This window comes from Tachypleus tridentatus, chromosome 9, assembly GCF_004210375.1.
Source record: "Tachypleus tridentatus isolate NWPU-2018 chromosome 9, ASM421037v1, whole genome shotgun sequence".
In the NCBI taxonomy this organism is placed as follows: domain Eukaryota; kingdom Metazoa; phylum Arthropoda; class Merostomata; order Xiphosura; family Limulidae; genus Tachypleus; species Tachypleus tridentatus.
The window spans coordinates 153,193,184-153,213,997 of NC_134833.1; the positions used below are offsets into that span (position 1 = coordinate 153,193,184).

Sequence of the window (20,814 nt, forward strand, 5' to 3'; positions counted from 1 at the left end):
AAGCTAGCATGTTTGGCGCGACGGGGATGCGAACCCGCGACCCTCAGAATACGAGTCGCACAAAAAATAAAAGAAGAAAAAACCATCAGTATATTCGCACCTGGTGAAGACGAGATGCACTAATTTTGAACAATATAACATATATGTCAAAGTTATTTATTATAATACGTAAATTAATTGGGAAAAAGAAGCAGATGAAGAGAAAAACTGAAGAAATTCTATATTCCAAAATTAAACCACTTTAAACTCGATAAGAGTATCAAGTAATAATCATCAGTAATTTATTACAACTTATTTAAGTGGTTCCAACTGGTTTGGGGATGCTTGTTTCAGTTTCATAAGGGGTCCGGCATGGCCAGGTGGGTTAAGGCATTCGACTCGTAATCTGACGGTCGGGAGTTCGAATTCCCTTCGCACCAAACATGCTCGCCCTTTCAGCCGTGGGGTCGTTATAATGTGATAATCAATCCCACTGTTCGTTGGTAAAAGAGTAACCCAAGAGTTGTCGGTGGGTGGTGATGACTAGCTGCCTTCCCTCCAGTCTTACACTGCTAAATTAGGGACGGGTAGCGCAGATAGCCCTCGAGTAGCTTTGTGCGAAATTCAAAAAACAAACAAACAAACAATACAATTTAACTAAAAGAAACATTTGAGAATCATAAATTTGATTTGGTTTGAATACTACGAGACGGTACCGTGGCTTAGTTGGTTAAAGCGCCTGTCTAGTAAACAGGAGATCGCGAGTTCGATTCTCGCCGGTGCCTTTAAACGGCTTGTTAAATTGCCGTGATTTATAAAATGCATCTATTTAAGTACGACAAAAAATCTATTTTTCGGCCACCACGCACTACACGTTTAAAATTAGACATATTTTATTGTACCTTATTTTATTGTTTTTTAAATTAGTATTTCATATATATGGAAAAAAAGATTATATACAAGTGAAGAAAAACACACAAGAAAACGAATAGAAATATTGAAAAAACTTTAAACAAAGGGGCTGATCAAGACAATACATGGACATTGCCCTGAAAAGGGCCTGAATACTGGGTAATACTCTGGCCCAAAGTTCTACCAAATAACACACTCCAAACAGTAGACATGAAAGTTAGGAATGTAGGAAGAGGTCTCGTGCACCTGAACCTCCTGGGTATTCAAAACATTAACATCCTAAATACCCACACTGAAGAAGCGAAGCAATACCACGAAAAGCTACTTGAGCGCCACCTGCGCTAACCGTCTCTAATTTAACAGTAACAAGAAGGGCCGCTGGTCAATACGACTCACCTCTAACGAATAATGAGATTGACAAAAAATTATAATGCCTCCACTGTTCAAAGTGCGAGTCGAGTTCTCTAACCACCAGACTGTGACCGTGAGTTAAACATGTCAAATTTTAAAAATATTTTAACAACCCACTTAAAAATTAGATATTTCGAAAAATAATAACAAACAAATTTCTCGTTATTTCATCAAACTGTCCACAGTCATCATTAAATTCAACAGGACGACCTGAACGTATCAAATCACTTAAGATGTAGTCACCAGATCTGAACTTCTGAAACCACCTTCGATATTTTCTTTCATTGAGACACTCCACACCATAAACACCTTGAATGTTTCGTGTAGTTTCTGCTGCACTCTTGCGTCTTTCAACATCAAACATCAAGCCGGATATTTCTGAGCTCGTAGATGACATGCAGCACCATCTATCGCACTGACTTTGTGACAGTTGACGTATCATAATATTTCTTAGAATAATGTGCAAACTCTTTGATGTAATTGTTATTTGTGTGTTCTTAAATGTGATGTCCATCTTGTGTGAAACAACTGTGGGACGATTTTAATCTTCACTTTTTTGTGGCCCCTGACTTAAAAAGTTTGTGCACCACTGATATATACAAATCCCAGGGAGTTGTTGTTGACAGGTGATTAGGGCACTCGACTCGTAATATGAGTATCGCGGGTTCGAGTCCCCGTCACACCAAACATGCTCGCCTTTTCAGCTGTGGTGGCATGATAATGTGACAAGCAATCCCACTATTCGTTGGTAATAGCGTAGCTCAGGGTTTGGCGGTGGGTGGTGATGACTGGTTGCCTTCACTCTAGTTTTACACTGCTAAATTAGGGACGACTAGCGCAGATAGCCCTCGTGTATCTTTGCCTGAAATTGAATAGCAAACAAACAAATCGTCCGCAATAAATAACAATTAACTTAAATTAATTACTGAATGATTTAGTTGGTTTTTCAGTTCAGTAATGTACAGTTATGTCGTAGATAGGAGAGAAAGTAAAACAAGACTCTTAAATGTTATTTGTGAGTGAATCGGTCGACCTTATCAGTTCGTGAAATCAAGATAGTTGTGGAATTTTCATTCAGAAATAAAACAATTTAGTTTTCAGTAAGTGACTCGAAATTTGCTTTACTTTTACTGAAACATCAAAAGGACCCATTAAACGACACATACACATTTGTACACTGTATTATCTATCAATGTATCAATTTGATTATTCAACCCTAACATACAAGGTGAACAGGTTACGTTAATTAATAAGCCTAACTCACAATTAAAAATGGCAATCACTTTCTTAAAAAGTCTCCACTCTAACTCAAAGATACATAAGTTACTCTAGTAGGTTAGCAGTAAATGTACTGAATTACAATGCCAAAATCTTGGGCTCGATACTCTCGTAGTAGACAGAGTGCAGATAATCTATTGTTTATCTTTGCACTAAAGCATGCAAATAAAAAATACTTTGTAGAAACACAAATTTAAAATTTATATCGCTAAAGTAACTTAATAACCAGTTAACTATTACTTATTGAGTGAAATATTCGTTACCTGAGGGTCATGAGTTGGAATCCCCATCACATCAATCATGCTTGCCCTTTCAGCCGTGGGGGCGTTATAATGTGACGGTCAATCCAACTATTCGTCGTTAAAATAGTAGACCAAGCGTTGGCGGTGGGTGGTGATGACTAGCTGCCTTTCCTCTAGTTTTACACTGCTAAATTAGGGACAGCTAGCGCAGATAGCCCTCGTTTAGCTTTGCGCGACATTCAAAACAAACAATCAGGTGAAAGTGCGTGTCAATCATCTTTTAAAAGACTCTGTTATTAATAACGTTTAGTGTGCATATGTGTATTATGCCAACTGAGTACTTTGGCCATCCCTAGATACATAATATATTATTTCAAATCAAGTGGATTGGTTTACTGTTTGTTCATTGTTGGAATTTATCGCCAACAAGTTACAGACACCTATTCTAAAAAAATGCGAACTACAAGGTTAGAAATTAGCAATACAGCTTCGGCCTTTATATTACAAAATATCAACAGAAACCAGTCCATGCGACTATCTGAAGCCGAAAAATGCTAATGCTTTATCAGGAGAATGTTAACTATGTCAAAAATGTTAAATACCATAAGCAACTGCGCTATAACTATATAATCATAAACTTTTTACATCACAAAAGAATGAGTTGGACCGAATACCTTCAAAGTTCCCTTTCGTATGTGTCTGTACAAATGCCAAATTAAACATTCTGATTTTTGTAAGAGATGTTAATTTATATATATAATACACTTGTGATTATCTTTACAGAACATTTAACCAAATTTTTCGATCGAACGCTACAAATCTAATATCACTAGAAAGGCCTTTGTCCTAGGAGTCTGGTTTACATATTAGCTTTTCAATTCAAAATCACCTTACCTGTTTTTGTATGATTATACTTTTCAATACAATAAATATGGTACACGATGGCAAATACACACAAAAAATAGTTTGTTTTTTGAATTTCGCGCAAAACTACTCGAGGGCTATCTGTGCTAGCTGTCCCTAATTTAGCAGTATAAAACTGGGGAAGGCAGCTAGTCATCACCACTCGCTGCCAACTCTTAAGCTACTCTTTTACCAATGAAGAGTGGGATTGACCGTCACATTATAACGCTCCCACGACTGAAAAAGCGAGCATGTTTGGCGCGACGGGGATGCGAACCCGCGACCCTCAGAATACGAGTCGCACAAAAAATAAAGAAGAAAAAAACCATCAGTATATTCGCACCTGGTGAACACGAGATGCACTAATTTTGAACATAAATATCAAAGTTATTAATTATAATACGTAATATAATTGGGAAAAAGAAGCAGATGAAGAGAAAAAACTGGAGAAATTCTATATTCCAAAATTAAACCACTTTAAACTCGATAAGAATATCAAGTAATAATAATCAGTAATTTATTACAACTTATTTAAGTGGTTACAAGTGGTTAGCGGATGCTTGTTTCGGTTTCATAAAAGGCCCGGCAAGGCCAGGTGAGTTAAGGCACTCGACTCGTAATCTGACGGTCGGGAGTTCGAATTCCCTTCGCACCAAACATGCTCGCCCTTTCAGCCGTGGTGTCGTTATAATGTGATAATCAATCCCACTGTTCGTTGGTAAAAGAGTAACCCAAGAGTTGTCGGTGGGTGGTGATGACTAGCTGTTATCCCTCCAGTTTTACACTGCTAAATTAGGGACGGGTAGCGCAGATAGCCCTCGAGTAGCTTTGTGCGAAATTCAAAAAACAAACAATACCATTTTAATTAAAAGAAACATTTGAGAATCATAAATTTGATTTGGTTTGAATACTGTGAGACGGTACCGTGGCTTAGTTGGTTAAAGCGCCTGTCTAGTAAACAGGAGATCGCGAGTTCGATTCTCGCCGGTGCCTTTAAACGGCTTGTTAAATTGCCGTAATTTATAAAATGCATCTATTTAAGTACGACAAAAAATCTATTTTTCGGCCACCACGCAGTACACGGTTAAAATTAGACGTATTTTATTGTACCTTATTTTATTTTTATTGTTTTTTAGATTAGTATTTCATATATATGGAAAAAAAGATTTTATACAAGTGAAGAAAAAACACACAAGAAAACGAATAGAAATATTGAAAAAAAACTTTAAACAAAAGGGGCTGATCAAGACAATACATGGACATTGCCCTGAAAAGGGCCTGAATACTGGGTAATACTCTGGCCCAAAGTTCTACCAAATAACACACTCCAAACAGTAGACATGAAAGTTAGGAATGTAGGAAGAGGTCTCGTGCACCTGAACCTCCTGGGTATTCAAAACATTAACATCCTAAATACCCACACTGAAGAAGCGAAGCAATACCACGAAAAGCTACTTGAGCGCCACCTGCGCTAACCGTCTCTAATTTAACAGTAACAAGAAGGGCCGCTAGTCAATACGACTCACCTCTAACGAATAATGAGATTGACAAAAAATTATAATGCCTCCACTGTTCAAAGTGCGAGTCGAGTTCTCTAACCACCAGACTGTGACCGTGAGTTAAACATGTCAAATTTTAAAAATGTTTTAACAACCCACTTAAAATTAGATATTTCGAAAAATAATAACAAACAAATTTCTGGTCATTTCATGAAACTCTCCACAGTCATCATTAAATTCAACAGGACGACCTGAACGTATCAAATCACTTAAGATGTAGTCACCAGATCTGAACTTCTGAAACCACCTTCGATATTTTCTTTCATTGAGACACTCCACACCATAAACACCTTGAATGTTTCGTGTAGTTTCTGCTGCACTCTTGCGTCTTTCAACATCAAACATCAAGCCGGATATTTCTGAGCTCGTAGATGACATGCAGCACCATTCATCGCACTGACTTTTTGACAGTTGACGTATCATAATATTTCTTAGAATAATGTGCAAACTCTTTGATGTAATTGTTATTTGTGTGTTCTTAAATGTGACGTCCATCTTGTGTGAAACAACTGTGGGACGATTTTAATCTTCACATTTTTGTGGCCCCTGACTTAAAAAGTTTGTGCACCACTGATATATACAAATCCCAGGGAGTTGTTGTTGACAGGTGATTAGGGCACTCGACTCGTAATATGAGTATCGCGGGTTCGAGTCCCTGTCACACCAAACATGCTCGCCTTTTCAGCTGTGGGGCATGATAATGTGACAAGCAATCCCACTCTTCGTTGGTAATAGCGTAGCTCAGGGCTTGTCTGTGGGTGGTGATGACTGGTTGCCTTCACTCTAGTTTTACACTGCTAAATTAGGGACGACTAGCGCAGATAGCCCTCGTGTATCTTTGCCTGAAATTGAATAGCAAACAAACAGATCGTCCGCAATAAATAACAATTAACTTAAATTAATTACTGAATGATTTAGTTGGTTTTTCAGTTCAGTAATGTACAGTTATGTCGTAGATAGGAGAGAAAGTAAAACAAGACTCTTAAATGTTATTTGTGAGTGAATCGGTCGACCTTATCAGTTCGTGAAATCAAGATATATTTGGGAAAAAAAACAAGTTAGTTTTCAGTAAGTGACTCGAAATTTGCTTTACTTTTACTGAAACATCAAAAGGACCCATTAAACGACACATACACATTTGTACACTGTATTATCTATCAATGTATCAATTTGATTATTCAACCCTAACATACAAGGTGAACAGGTTACGTTAATTAATAAGCCTAACTCACAATTAAAAATGGCAATCACTTTCTTAAATTGTCTCCACTCTAACTCAAAGATACATAAGTTACTCTAGTAGGTTAGCAGTAAATGTACTGACTTACAATGCCAAAATCATGGGCTCGATACTCTCGTAGTAGACAGAGTGCAGATAATCTATTGTTTATCTTTGCACTAAAGCATACAAATAAAAAATACTTTCTGGAAACACAACTTTAAAATTTATATCGCTAAAGTAACTTAATAACCAGTCAACTATTACTTATTGAGTGAAATATTCGTTACCTGAGGGTCATGAGTTGGAATCCCCATCACATCAAACATGCTTGCCCTTTCAGCCGTAGGGGCGTTATAATGTGACGCTCAATCCAACTATTCGTCGTTAAAATAGTAGACCAAGCGTTGGCGGTGGGTGGTGATGACTAGCTGCCTTTCCTCTAGTTTTACACTGCTAAATAAGGGACAGCTAGCGCAGATAGCCCTCGTTTAGCTTTGCGCGACATTCAAAACAAACAATCAGGTGAAAGTGCGTGTCAATCATCTTTTAAAAGACTCTGTTATTAATATTGTTTAGTGTGCATATGTGTATTATGCCAACTGAGTACTTTGACCATCCCTACATACATAGTATATTATTTCAAATCAAGTGGATTGGTTTACTGTTTGTTCATTGTTGGAATTTATCGCCAACAAGTTACAGACACTTATTCTAAAAAAATGCGAACTACAAGGTTAGAAATTAGCAATACAGCTTCGGCCTTTATATTACAAAATATCAACAGAAACCAGTCCATGCGACTATCTGAAGCCGTAAAATGCTAATGCTTTATCAGGAGTATGTTAACTATGTCAAAAATGTTAAATACCATAAGCAACTGCGCTATAACTATATAATCATAAACTTTTTACATCACAAAAGAATGAGTTGGACCGAATACCTTCAAAGTTCCCTTTCGTATGTGTCTGTACAAATGCCAAATTAAACATTCTTATTTTTGTAAGAGATGTTAATTTATATATATAATACACTTGTGATTATCTTTACAGAACATTTAACCAAATTTTTCGATCGAACGCTACAAATCTAATATCATTAGAAAGGCGTTTGTTCAAGGAGTCTGGATTGCATATTAGCTTTTCAATTCAAAATCACCTTACCTGTTTTTGTATGATTATACTTTTCAATACAATAAATATGGTACACGATGGCAAATAAACACAAAAAATAGTTTGTTTTTTGAATTTCGCGCAAAACTACTCGAGGGCTATCTGTGCTAGCTGTCCCTAATTTAGCAGTATAAAACTAAGGGGAAGGCAGCTAGTCATCACCACTCGCTGCCAACTCTTGGGCTATTCTTTTACCAATGAAGAATGAGATTGACCGTCACATTATAACGCTCCCACGACTGAAAGGGCGAGCATGTTTGGCGCGTCTGGGAGTCGAACCCGCGATCCTCAGAATACGAGTCGCACAAAAAATAAAAGAAGAAAAAACCATCAGTATATTCGCACCTGGTGAACACGAGATGCACTAATTTTGAACATAAATATCAAATTTATTAATTATAATACGTAATATAATTGGGAAAAAGAAGCAGATGAAGAGAAAAAACTGGAGAAATTCTATATTCCAAAATTAAACCACTTTAAACTCGATAAGAATATCAAGTAATAATAATCAGTAATTTATTACAACTTATTTAAGTGGTTACAAGTGGTTAGCGGATGCTTGTTTCGGTTTCATAAGGGCCCCGGCAAGGCCAGGTGAGTTAAGGCACTCGACTCGTAATCTGACGGTCGGGAGTTCGAATTCCCTTCGCACCAAACATTCTCGCCCTTTCAGCCGTGGTGTCGTTATAATGTGATAATCAATCCCACTGTTTGTTGGTAAAAGAGTAACCCAAGAGTTGTCGGTGGGTGGTGATGACTAGCCGCCTTCCCTCCAGTCTTACACTGCTAAATTAGGGACGGGTAGCGCAGATAGTCCTCGAGTAGCTTTGTGCAAAATTCAAAAAACAAACAATACCATTTTAATTAAAAGAAACATTTGAGAATCATAAATTTGATTTGGTTTGAATACTGTGAGACGGTACCGTGGCTTAGTTGGTTAAAGCGCCTGTCTAGTAAACAGGAGATCGCGAGTTCGATTCTCGCCGGTGCCTTTAAACGGCTTGTTAAATTGCCGTAATTTATAAAATGCATCTATTTAAGTACGACAAAAAATCTATCTTTCGGCCACCACGCAGTACACGGTTAAAATTAGACGTATTTTATTGTACCTTATTTTATTTTTATTGTTTTTTAGATTAGTATTTCATATATATGGAAAAAAAGATTATATACAAGTGAAGAAAAAACACACAAGAAAACGAATAGAAATATTGAAAAAAACTTTAAACAAAAGGGGCTGATCAAGACAATACATGGACATTGCCCTGAAAAGGGCCTGAATACTGGGTAATACTCTGGCCCAAAGTTCTACCAAATAACACACTCCAAACAGTAGACATGAAAGTTAGGAATGTAGGAAGAGGTCTCGTGCACCTGAACCTCCTGGGTATTCAAAACATTAACATCCTAAATACCCACACTGAAGAAGCGAAGCAATACCACGAAAAGCTACTTGAGCGCCACCTGCGCTAACCGTCTCTAATTTAACAGTAACAAGAAGGGCCGCTAGTCAATACGACTCACCTCTAACGAATAATGAGATTGACAAAAAATTATAATGCCTCCACTGTTCAAAGTGCGAGTCGAGTTCTCTAACCACCAGACTGTGACCGTGAGTTAAACATGTCAAATTTTAAAAATGTTCTAACAACCCACTTAGAAATTAGATATTTCGAAAAATAATAACAAACAAATTTCTCGTTATTTCATGAAACTCTCCACAGTCATCATTAAATTCAACAGGACGACCTGAACGTATCAAATCACTTAAGATGTAGTCACCAGATCTGAACTTCTGAAACCACCTTCGATATTTTCTTTCATTGAGACACTCCACACCATAAACACCTTGAATGTTTCGTGTAGTTTCTGCTGCACTCTTGCGTCTTTCAACATCAAACATCAAGCCGGATATTTCTGAGCTCGTAGATGACATGCAGCACCATTCATCGCACTGATTTTTTGACAGTTGACGTATCATAATATTTCTTAGAATAATGTGCAAAATCTTTGATGTAATTGTTATTTGTGTGTGCTTAAATGTGACGTCCATCTTGTGTGAAACAACTGTGGGACGATTTTAATCTTCACATTTTGTGGCCCCTGACTTAAAAGTTTGTGCACCACTGATATATACAAATCCCAGGGAGTTGTTGTTGACAGGTGATTAGGGCACTCGACTCGTAATATGAGTATCGCGGGTTCGAGTCCCTGTCACACCAAACATGCTCGCCTTTTCAGCTGTGGGGGCATGATAATGTGACAAGCAATCCCACTCTTCGTTGGTAATAGCGTAGCTCAGGGCTTGTCTGTGGGTGGTGATGACTGGTTGCCTTCACTCTAGTTTTACACTGCTAAATTAGGGACGACTAGCGCAGATAGCCCTCGTGTATCTTTGCCTGAAATTGAATAGCAAACAAACAGATCGTCCGCAATAAATAACAATTAACTTAAATTAATTACTGAATGATTTAGTTGGTTTTTCAGTTCAGTAATGTACAGTTATGTCGTAGATAGGAGAGAAAGTAAAACAAGACTCTTAAATGTTATTTGTGAGTGAATCGGTCGACCTTATCAGTTCGTGAAATCAAGATATATTTGGGAAAAAAAACAAGTTAGTTTTCAGTAAGTGACTCGAAATTTGCTTTACTTTTACTGAAACATCAAAAGGACCCATTAAACGACACATACACATTTGTACACTGTATTATCTATCAATGTATCAATTTGATTATTCAACCCTAACATACAAGGTGAACAGGTTACGTTAATTAATAAGCCTAACTCACAATTAAAAATGGCAATCACTTTCTTAAATTGTCTCCACTCTAACTCAAAGATACATAAGTTACTCTAGTAGGTTAGCAGTAAATGTACTGACTTACAATGCCAAAATCATGGGCTCGATACTCTCGTAGTAGACAGAGTGCAGATAATCTATTGTTTATCTTTGCACTAAAGCATACAAATAAAAAATACTTTCTGGAAACACAACTTTAAAATTTATATCGCTAAAGTAACTTAATAACCAGTTAACTATTACTTATTGAGTGAAATATTCGTTACCTGAGGGTCATGAGTTGGAATCCCCATCACATCAAACATGCTTGCCCTTTCAGCCGTAGGGGCGTTATAATGTGACGCTCAATCCAACTATTCGTCGTTAAAATAGTAGACCAAGCGTTGGCGGTGGGTGGTGATGACTAGCTGCCTTTCCTCTAGTTTTACACTGCTAAATAAGGGACAGCTAGCGCAGATAGCCCTCGTTTAGCTTTGCGCGACATTCAAAATAAACAATCAGGTGAAAGTGCGTGTCAATCATCTTTTAAAAGACTCTGTTATTAATATTGTTTAGTGTGCATATGTGTATTATGCCAACTGAGTACTTTGACCATCCCTACATACATAGTATATTATTTCAAATCAAGTGGATTGGTTTACTGTTTGTTCATTGTTGGAATTTATCGCCAACAAGTTACAGACACTTATTCTAAAAAAAAATGCGAACTACAAGGTTAGAAATTAGCAATACAGCTTCGGCCTTTATATTACAAAATATCAACAGAAACCAGTCCATGCGACTATCTGAAGCCGTAAAATGCTAATGCTTTATCAGGAGTATGTTAACTATGTCAAAAATGTTAAATACCATAAGAAACTGCGCTATAACTATATAATCATAAACTTTTTACATCACAAAAGAATGAGTTGGACCGAATACCTTCAAAGTTCCCTTTCGTATGTGTCTGTACAAATGCCAAATTAAACATTCTTATTTTTGTAAGAGATGTTAATTTATATATATAATACACTTGTGATTATCTTTACAGAACATTTAACCAAATTTTTCGATCGAACGCTACAAATCTAATATCATTAGAAAGGCGTTTGTTCAAGGAGTCTGGATTGCATATTAGCTTTTCAATTCAAAATCACCTTACCTGTTTTTGTATGATTATACTTTTCAATACAATAAATATGGTACACGATGGCAAATAAACACAAAAAATAGTTTGTTTTTTGAATTTCGCGCAAAACTACTCGAGGGCTATCTGTGCTAGCTGTCCCTAATTTAGCAGTATAAAACTAAGGGAAGGCAGCTAGTCATCACCACTCGCTGCCAACTCTTGGGCTATTCTTTTACCAATGAAGAATGAGATTGACCGTCACATTATAACGCTCCCACGACTGAAAGGGCGAGCATGTTTGGCGCGTCTGGGAGTCGAACCCGCGACCCTCAGAATACGAGTCGCACAAAAAATAAAAGAAGAAAAAACCATCAGTATATTCGCACCTGGTGAACACGAGATGCACTAATTTTGAACATAAATATCAAATTTATTAATTATAATACGTAATATAATTGGGAAAAAGAAGCAGATGAAGAGAAAAAACTGGAGAAATACTATATTCCAAAATTAAACCACTTTAAACTCGATAAGAATATCAAGTAATAATAATCAGTAATTTATTACAACTTATTTAAGTGGTTACAAGTGGTTAGCGGATGCTTGTTTCGGTTTCATAAGGGCCCCGGCAAGGCCAGGTGAGTTAAGGCACTCGACTCGTAATCTGACGGTCGGGAGTTCGAATTCCCTTCGCACCAAACATTCTCGCCCTTTCAGCCGTGGTGTCGTTATAATGTGATAATCAATCCCACTGTTTGTTGGTAAAAGAGTAACCCAAGAGTTGTCGGTGGGTGGTGATGACTAGCCGCCTTCCCTCCAGTCTTACACTGCTAAATTAGGGACGGGTAGCGCAGATAGCCCTCGAGTAGCTTTGTGCAAAATTCAAAAAACAAACAATACCATTTTAATTAAAAGAAACATTTGAGAATCATAAATTTGATTTGGTTTGAATACTGTGAGACGGTACCGTGGCTTAGTTGGTTAAAGCGCCTGTCTAGTAAACAGGAGATCGCGAGTTCGATTCTCGCCGGTGCCTTTAAACGGCTTGTTAAATTGCCGTAATTTATAAAATGCATCTATTTAAGTACGACAAAAAATCTATCTTTCGGCCACCACGCAGTACACGGTTAAAATTAGACGTATTTTATTGTACCTTATTTTATTTTTATTATTTTTTTAGATTAGTATTTCATATATATGGAAAAAAGATTTTATACAAGTGAAGAAAAACACACAAGAAAACGAATAGAAATATTGAAAAAACTTTAAACAAAGGGGCTGATCAAGACAATACATGGACATTGCCCTGAAAAGGGCCTGAATACTGGGTAATACTCTGGCCCAAAGTTCTACCAAATGACACACTCCAAACAGTAGACATGAAAGTTAGGAATGTAGGAAGAGGTCTCGTGCACCTGAACCTCCTGGGTATTCAAAACATTAACATCCCAAATACCCACACTGAAGAAGCGAAGCAATACCACGAAAAGCTACTTGAGCGCCACCTGCGCTAACCGTCTCTAATTTAACAGTAACAAGAAGGGCCGCTAGTCAATACGACTCACCTCTAACGAATAATGAGATTGACAAAAAATTATAATGCCTCCACTGTTCAAAGTGCGAGTCGAGTTCTCTAACCACCAGACTGTGACCGTGAGTTAAACATGTCAAATTTTAAAAATGTTCTAACAACCCACTTAGAAATTAGATATTTCGAAAAATAATAACAAACAAATTTCTCGTTATTTCATGAAACTCTCCACAGTCATCATTAAATTCAACAGGACGACCTGAACGTATCAAATCACTTAAGATGTAGTCACCAGATCTGAACTTCTGAAACCACCTTCGATATTTTCTTTCATTGAGACACTCCACACCATAAACACCTTGAATGTTTCGTGTAGTTTCTGCTGCACTCTTGCGTCTTTCAACATCAAACATCAAGCCGGATATTTCTGAGATCGTAGATGACATGCAGCACCATCCATCGCACTGACTTTGTGACAGTTGACGTATCATAATATTTCTTAGAATAATGTGCAAAATCTTTGATGTAATTGTTATTTGTGTGTTCTTAAATGTGACGTCCATCTTGTGTGAAACAACTGTGGGACGATTTTAATCTTCACATTTTTGTGGCCCCTGACTTAAAAAGTTTGTGCACCACTGATATATACAAATCCCAGGGAGTTGTTGTTGACAGGTGATTAGGGCACTCGACTCGTAATATGAGTATCGCGGGTTCGAGTCCCTGTCACACCAAACATGCTCGCCTTTTCAGCTGTGGGGGCATGATAATGTGACAAGCAATCCCACTATTCGTTGGTAATAGCGTAGCTCAGGGCTTGTCTGTGGGTGGTGATGACTGGTTGCCTTCACTCTAGTTTTACACTGCTAAATTAGGGACGACTAGCGCAGATAGCCCTCGTGTATCTTTGCCTGAAATTGAATAGCAAACAAACAGATCGTCCGCAATAAATAACAATTAACTTAAATTAATTACTGAATGATTTAGTTGGTTTTTCAGTTCAGTAATGTACAGTTATGTCGTAGATAGGAGAGAAAGTAAAACAAGACTCTTAAATGTTATTTGTGAGTGAATCGGTCGACCTTATCAGTTCGTGAAATCAAGATATATTTGGGAAAAAAAACAAGTTAGTTTTCAGTAAGTGACTCGAAATTTGCTTTACTTTTACTGAAACATCAAAAGGACCCATTAAACGACACATACACATTTGTACACTGTATTATCTATCAATGTATCAATTTGATTATTCAACCCTAACATACAAGGTGAACAGGTTACGTTAATTAATAAGCCTAACTCACAATTAAAAATGGCAATCACTTTCTTAAATTGTCTCCACTCTAACTCAAAGATACATAAGTTACTCTAGTAGGTTAGCAGTAAATGTACTGACTTACAATGCCAAAATCATGGGCTCGATACTCTCGTAGTAGACAGAGTGCAGATAATCTATTGTTTATCTTTGCACTAAAGCATACAAATAAAAAATACTTTCTGGAAACACAACTTTAAAATTTATATCGCTAAAGTAACTTAATAACCAGTTAACTATTACTTATTGAGTGAAATATTCGTTACCTGAGGGTCATGAGTTGGAATCCCCATCACATCAAACATGCTTGCCCTTTCAGCCGTGGGGCGTTATAATGTGACGCTCAATCCAACTATTCGTCGTTAAAATAGTAGACCAAGCGTTGGCGGTGGGTGGTGATGACTAGCTGCCTTTCCTCTAGTTTTACACTGCTAAATAAGGGACAGCTAGCGCAGATAGCCCTCGTTTAGCTTTGCGCGACATTCAAAACAAACAATCAGGTGAAAGTGCGTGTCAATCATCTTTTAAAAGACTCTGTTATTAATATTGTTTAGTGTGCATATGTGTATTATGCCAACTGAGTACTTTGACCATCCCTACATACATAGTATATTATTTCAAATCAAGTGGATTGGTTTACTGTTTGTTCATTGTTGGAATTTATCGCCAACAAGTTACAGACACTTATTCTAAAAAAAATGCGAACTACAAGGTTAGAAATTAGCAATACAGCTTCGGCCTTTATATTACAAAATATCAACAGAAACCAGTCCATGCGACTATCTGAAGCCGTAAAATGCTAATGCTTTATCAGGAGAATGTTAACTATGTCAAAAATGTTAAATACCATAAGCAACTGCGCTATAACTATATAATCATAAACTTTTTACATCACAAAAGAATGAGTTGGACCGAATACCTTCAAAGTTCCCTTTCGTATGTGTCTGTACAAATGCCAAATTAAACATTCTTATTTTTGTAAGAGATGTTAATTTATATATATAATACACTTGTGATTATCTTTACAGAACATTTAACCAAATTTTTCGATCGAACGCTACAAATCTAATATCATTAGAAAGGCGTTTGTTCAAGGAGTCTGGATTGCATATTAGCTTTTCAATTCAAAATCACCTTACCTGTTTTTGTATGATTATACTTTTCAATACAATAAATATGGTACACGATGGCAAATACACAAAAAAATAGTTTGTTTTTTGAATTTCGCGCAAAGCTATTCGAGGGCTATCTGTGCTAGCTGTCCCTAATTTAGCAGTATAAAACTGAAGAGAAGGGAGCTAGTCATCACCACTCGCTGCCAACTCTTGGGCTATTCTTTTACCAATGAAGAATGAGATTGACCGTCACATTATAACGCTCCCACGACTGAAAGGGCGAGCATGTTTGGCGCGTCTGGGAGTCGAACCCGCGACCCTCAGAATACGAGTCGCACAAAAAATAAAAGAAGAAAAAACCATCAGTATATTCGCACCTGGTGAACACGAGATGCACTAATTTTGAACATAAATATCAAATTTATTAATTATAATACGTAATATAATTGGGAAAAAGAAGCAGATGAAGAGAAAAAACTGGAGAAATACTATATTCCAAAATTAAACCACTTTAAACTCGATAAGAATATCAAGTAATAATAATCAGTAATTTATTACAACTTATTTAAGTGGTTACAAGTGGTTAGCGGATGCTTGTTTCGGTTTCATAAGGGCCCCGGCAAGGCCAGGTGAGTTAAGGCACTCGACTCGTAATCTGACGGTCGGGAGTTCGAATTCCCTTCGCACCAAACATTCTCGCCCTTTCAGCCGTGGTGTCGTTATAATGTGATAATCAATCCCACTGTTTGTTGGTAAAAGAGTAACCCAAGAGTTGTCGGTGGGTGGTGATGACTAGCCGCCTTCCCTCCAGTCTTACACTGCTAAATTAGGGACGGTAGCGCAGATAGCCCTCGAGTAGCTTTGTGCGAAATTCAAAAAAAACAAACAATACCATTTTAATTAAAAGAAACATTTGAGAATCATAAATTTGATTTGGTTTGAATACTGTGAGACGGTACCGTGGCTTAGTTGGTTAAAGCGCCTGTCTAGTAAACAGGAGATCGCGAGTTCGATTCTCGCCGGTGCCTTTAAACGGCTTGTTAAATTGCCGTAATTTATAAAATGCATCTATTTAAGTACGACAAAAAATCTATTTTTCGGCCACCACGCAGTACACGGTTAAAATTAGGCGTATTTTATTGTACCTTATTTTATTTTTATTGTTTTTTTAGATTAGTATTTCATATATATGGAAAAAAAGATTTTATACAAGTGAAGAAAAAACACACAAGAAAACGAATAGAAATATTGAAAAAAACTTTAAACAAAAGGGGCTGATCAAGACAATACATGGACATTGCCCTGAAAAGGGCCTGAATACTGGGTAATACTCTGGCCCAAAGTTCTACCAAATAACACACTCCAAACAGTAGACATGAAAGTTAGGAATGTAGGAAGAGGTCTCGTGCACCTGAACCTCCTGGGTATTCAAAACATTAACATCCCAAATACCCACACTGAAGAAGCGAAGCAATACCACGAAAAGCTACTTCAGCGCCACCTGCGCTAACCGTCTCTAATTTAACAGTAACAAGAAGGGCCGCTAGTCAATACGACTCACCTCTAACGAATAATGAGATTGACAAAAAATTATAATGCCTCCACTGTTCAAAGTGCGAGTCGAGTTCTCTAACCACCAGACTGTGACCGTGAGTTAAACATGTCAAATTTTAAAAATGTTTTAACAACCCACTTAGAAATTAGATATTTCGAAAAATAATAACAAACAAATTTCTCGTTATTTCATGAAACTCTCCACAGTCATCATTAAATTCAACAGGACGACCTGAACGTATCAAATCACTTAAGATGTAGTCACCAGATCTGAACTTCTGAAACCACCTTCGATATTTTCTTTCATTGAGACACTCCACACCATAAACACCTTGAATGTTTCGTGTAGTTTCTGCTGCACTCTTGCGTCTTTCAACATCAAACATCAAGCCGGATATTTCTGAGCTCGTAGATGACATGCAGCACCATCCATCGCACTGACTTTGTGACAGTTGACGTATCATAATATTTCTTAGAATAATGTGCAAACTCTTTGATGTAATTGTTATTTGTGTGTTCTTAAATGTGACGTCCATCTTGTGTGAAACAACTGTGGGACGATTTTAATCTTCACTTTTTGTGGCCCCTGACTCAAAAAAGTTTGTGCACCACTGATATATACAAATCCCAGGGAGTTGTTGTTGACAGGTGATTAGGGCACTCGACTCGTAATATGAGTATCGCGGGTTCGAGTCCCTGTCACACCAAACATGCTCGCCTTTTCAGCTGTCGGGGCATGATAATGTGACAAGCAATCCCACTATTCGTTGGTAAAAGCGTAGCTCAAAGTTGTCTGTGGGTGGTGATGACTGGTTGCCTTCACTCTAGTTTTACACTGCTAAATTAGGGACGACTAGCGCAGATAGCCCTCGTGTATCTTTGCCTGAAATTGAATAGCAAACAAACAAATCGTCCGCAATAAATAACAATTAACTTAAATTAATTACTGAATGATTTAGTTGGTTTTTCAGTTCAGTAATGTACAGTTATGTCGTAGATAGGAGAGAAAGTAAAACAAGACTCTTAAATGTTATTTGTGAGTGAATCGGTCGACCTTATCAGTTCGTGAAATCAAGATATATTTGGGAAAAAAAACAAGTTAGTTTTCAGTAAGTGACTCGAAATTTGCTTTACTTTTACTGAAACATCAAAAGGACCCATTAAACGACACATACACATTTGTACACTGTATTATCTATCAATGTATCAATTTGATTATTCAACCCTAACATACAAGGTGAACAGGTTACGTTAATTAATAAGCCTAACTCACAATTAAAAATGGCAATCACTTTCTTAAATTGTCTCCACTCTAACTCAAAGATACATAAGTTACTCTAGTAGGTTAGCAGTAAATGTACTGACTTACAATGCCAAAATCTTGGGCTCGATACTCTCGTAGTAGACAAAGTGCAGATAATCTATTGTTTATCTTTGCACTAAAACATACAAATAAAAAATACTTTCTGGAAACACAACTTTAAAATTTATATCGCTAAAGTAACTTAATAACCAGTCAACTATTACTTATTGAGTGAAATATTCGTTACCTGAGGGTCATGAGTTGGAATCCCCATCACATCAAACATGCTTGCCCTTTCAGCCGTAGGGGCGTTATAATGTGACGCTCAATCCAACTATTCGTCGTTAAAATAGTAGACCAAGCGTTGGCGGTGGGTGGTGATGACTAGCTGCCTTTCCTCTAGTTTTACACTGCTAAATAAGGGACAGCTAGCGCAGATAGCCCTCGTTTAGCTTTGCGCGACATTCAAAACAAACAATCAGGTGAAAGTGCGTGTCAATCATCTTTTAAAAGACTCTGTTATTAATATTGTTTAGTGTGCATATGTGTATTATGCCAACTGAGTACTTTGACCATCCCTACATACATAGTATATTATTTCAAATCAAGTGGATTGGTTTACTGTTTGTTCATTGTTGGAATTTATCGCCAACAAGTTACAGACACTTATTCTAAAAAAATGCGAACTACAAGGTTAGAAATTAGCAATACAGCTTCGGCCTTTATATTACAAAATATCAACAGAAACCAGTCCATGCGACTATCTGAAGCCGTAAAATGCTAATGCTTTATCAGGAGTATGTTAACTATGTCAAAAATGTTAAATACCATAAGCAACTGCGCTATAACTATATAATCATAAACTTTTTACATCACAAAAGAATGAGTTGGACCGAATACCTTCAAAGTTCCCTTTCGTATGTGTCTGTACAAATGCCAAATTAAACATTCTTATTTTTGTAAGAGATGTTAATTTATATATATAATACACTTGTGATTATCTTTACAGAACATTTAACCAAATTTTTCGATCGAACGCTACAAATCTAATATCATTAGAAAGGCGTTTGTTCAAGGAGTCTGGATTGCATATTAGCTTTTCAATTCAAAATCACCTTACCTGTTTTGTATGATTATACTTTTCAATACAATAAATATGGTACACGATGGCAAATAAACACAAAAAATAGTTTGTTTTTTGAATTTCGCGCAAAACTACTCGAGGGCTATCTGTGCTAGCTGTCCCTAATTTAGCAGTATAAAACTGAAGAGAAGGGAGCTAGTCATCACCACTCGCTGCCAACTCTTGGGCTATTCTTTTACCAATGAAGAATGAGATTGACCGTCACATTATAACGCTCCCACGACTGAAAGGGCGAGCATGTTTGGCGCGTCTGGGAGTCGAACCCGCGACCCTCAGAATACGAGTCGCACAAAAAATAAAGAAGAAAAAAACCATCAGTATATTCGCACCTGGTGAACACGAGATGCACTAATTTTGAACATAAATATCAAATTTATTAATTATAATACGTAATATAATTGGGAAAAAAAAGCAGATGAAGAGAAAAAACTGGAGAAATACTATATTCCAAAATTAAACCACTTTAAACTCGATAAGAATATCAAGTAATAATAATCAGTAATTTATTACAACTTATTTAAGTGGTTACAAGTGGTTAGCGGATGCTTGTTTCGGTTTCATAAGGGGCCCGGCAAGGCCAGGTGAGTTAAGGCACTCGACTCGTAATCTGACGGTCGGGAGTTCGAATTCCCTTCGCACCAAACATGCTCGCCCTTTCAGCCGTGGTGTCGTTATAATGTGATAATCAATCCCACTGTTCGTTGGTAAAAGAGTAACCCAAGAGTTGTCGGTGGGTGGTGATGACTAGCTGCCTTCCCTCCAGTCTTACACTGCTAAATTAGGGACGGGTAGCGCAGATAGCCCTCGAGTAGCTTTGTGCGAAATTCAAAACAAACAATACCATTTTAATTAAAAGAAACATTTGAGAATCATAAATTTGATTTGGTTTGAATACTGTGAGACGGTACCGTGGCTTAGTTGGTTAAAGCGCCTGTCTAGTAAACAGGAGATCGCGAGTTCGATTCTCGCCGGTGCCTTTAAACGGCTTGTTAAATTGCCGTAATTTATAAAATGCATCTATTTAAGTACGACAAAAAATCTATTTTTCGGCCACCACGCAGTACACGGTTAAAATTAGACGTATTTTATTGTACCTTATTTTATTTTTTATTTTTTTAGATTAGTATTTCATATATATGGAAAAAAAGATTATATACAAGTGAAGAAAAACCACACAAGAAAACGAATAGAAATATTGAAAAAAACTTTAAACAAAAGGGGCTGATCAAGACAATACATGGACATTGCCCTGAAAAGGGCCTGAATACT

General features: G+C 37.1%; 6 non-coding genes across 6 annotated transcripts; all 6 read left to right on the forward strand.

Annotated features, from left to right (window-relative positions):
- The first annotated feature begins 690 nt into the window (after positions 1–690).
- Positions 691–764, forward strand: TRNAT-AGU (transfer RNA threonine (anticodon AGU)). Its single transcript has one exon. It is a non-coding gene; the product is annotated as a tRNA-Thr (tRNA).
- A 3,880-nt stretch (positions 765–4,644) lies between these two features.
- On the forward strand, positions 4,645–4,718 carry TRNAT-AGU (transfer RNA threonine (anticodon AGU)). Its single transcript has one exon. It is a non-coding gene; the product is annotated as a tRNA-Thr (tRNA).
- Positions 4,719–8,596: 3,878 nt separating this feature from the next.
- On the forward strand, positions 8,597–8,670 carry TRNAT-AGU (transfer RNA threonine (anticodon AGU)). The gene has a single exon. It is a non-coding gene; the product is annotated as a tRNA-Thr (tRNA).
- Positions 8,671–12,548: 3,878 nt separating this feature from the next.
- On the forward strand, positions 12,549–12,622 carry TRNAT-AGU (transfer RNA threonine (anticodon AGU)). The gene has a single exon. It is a non-coding gene; the product is annotated as a tRNA-Thr (tRNA).
- Positions 12,623–16,498: 3,876 nt separating this feature from the next.
- TRNAT-AGU (transfer RNA threonine (anticodon AGU)) lies at positions 16,499–16,572 on the forward strand. The gene has a single exon. It is a non-coding gene; the product is annotated as a tRNA-Thr (tRNA).
- Positions 16,573–20,448: 3,876 nt separating this feature from the next.
- TRNAT-AGU (transfer RNA threonine (anticodon AGU)) lies at positions 20,449–20,522 on the forward strand. The gene has a single exon. It is a non-coding gene; the product is annotated as a tRNA-Thr (tRNA).
- Positions 20,523–20,814: the final 292 nt, after the last annotated feature.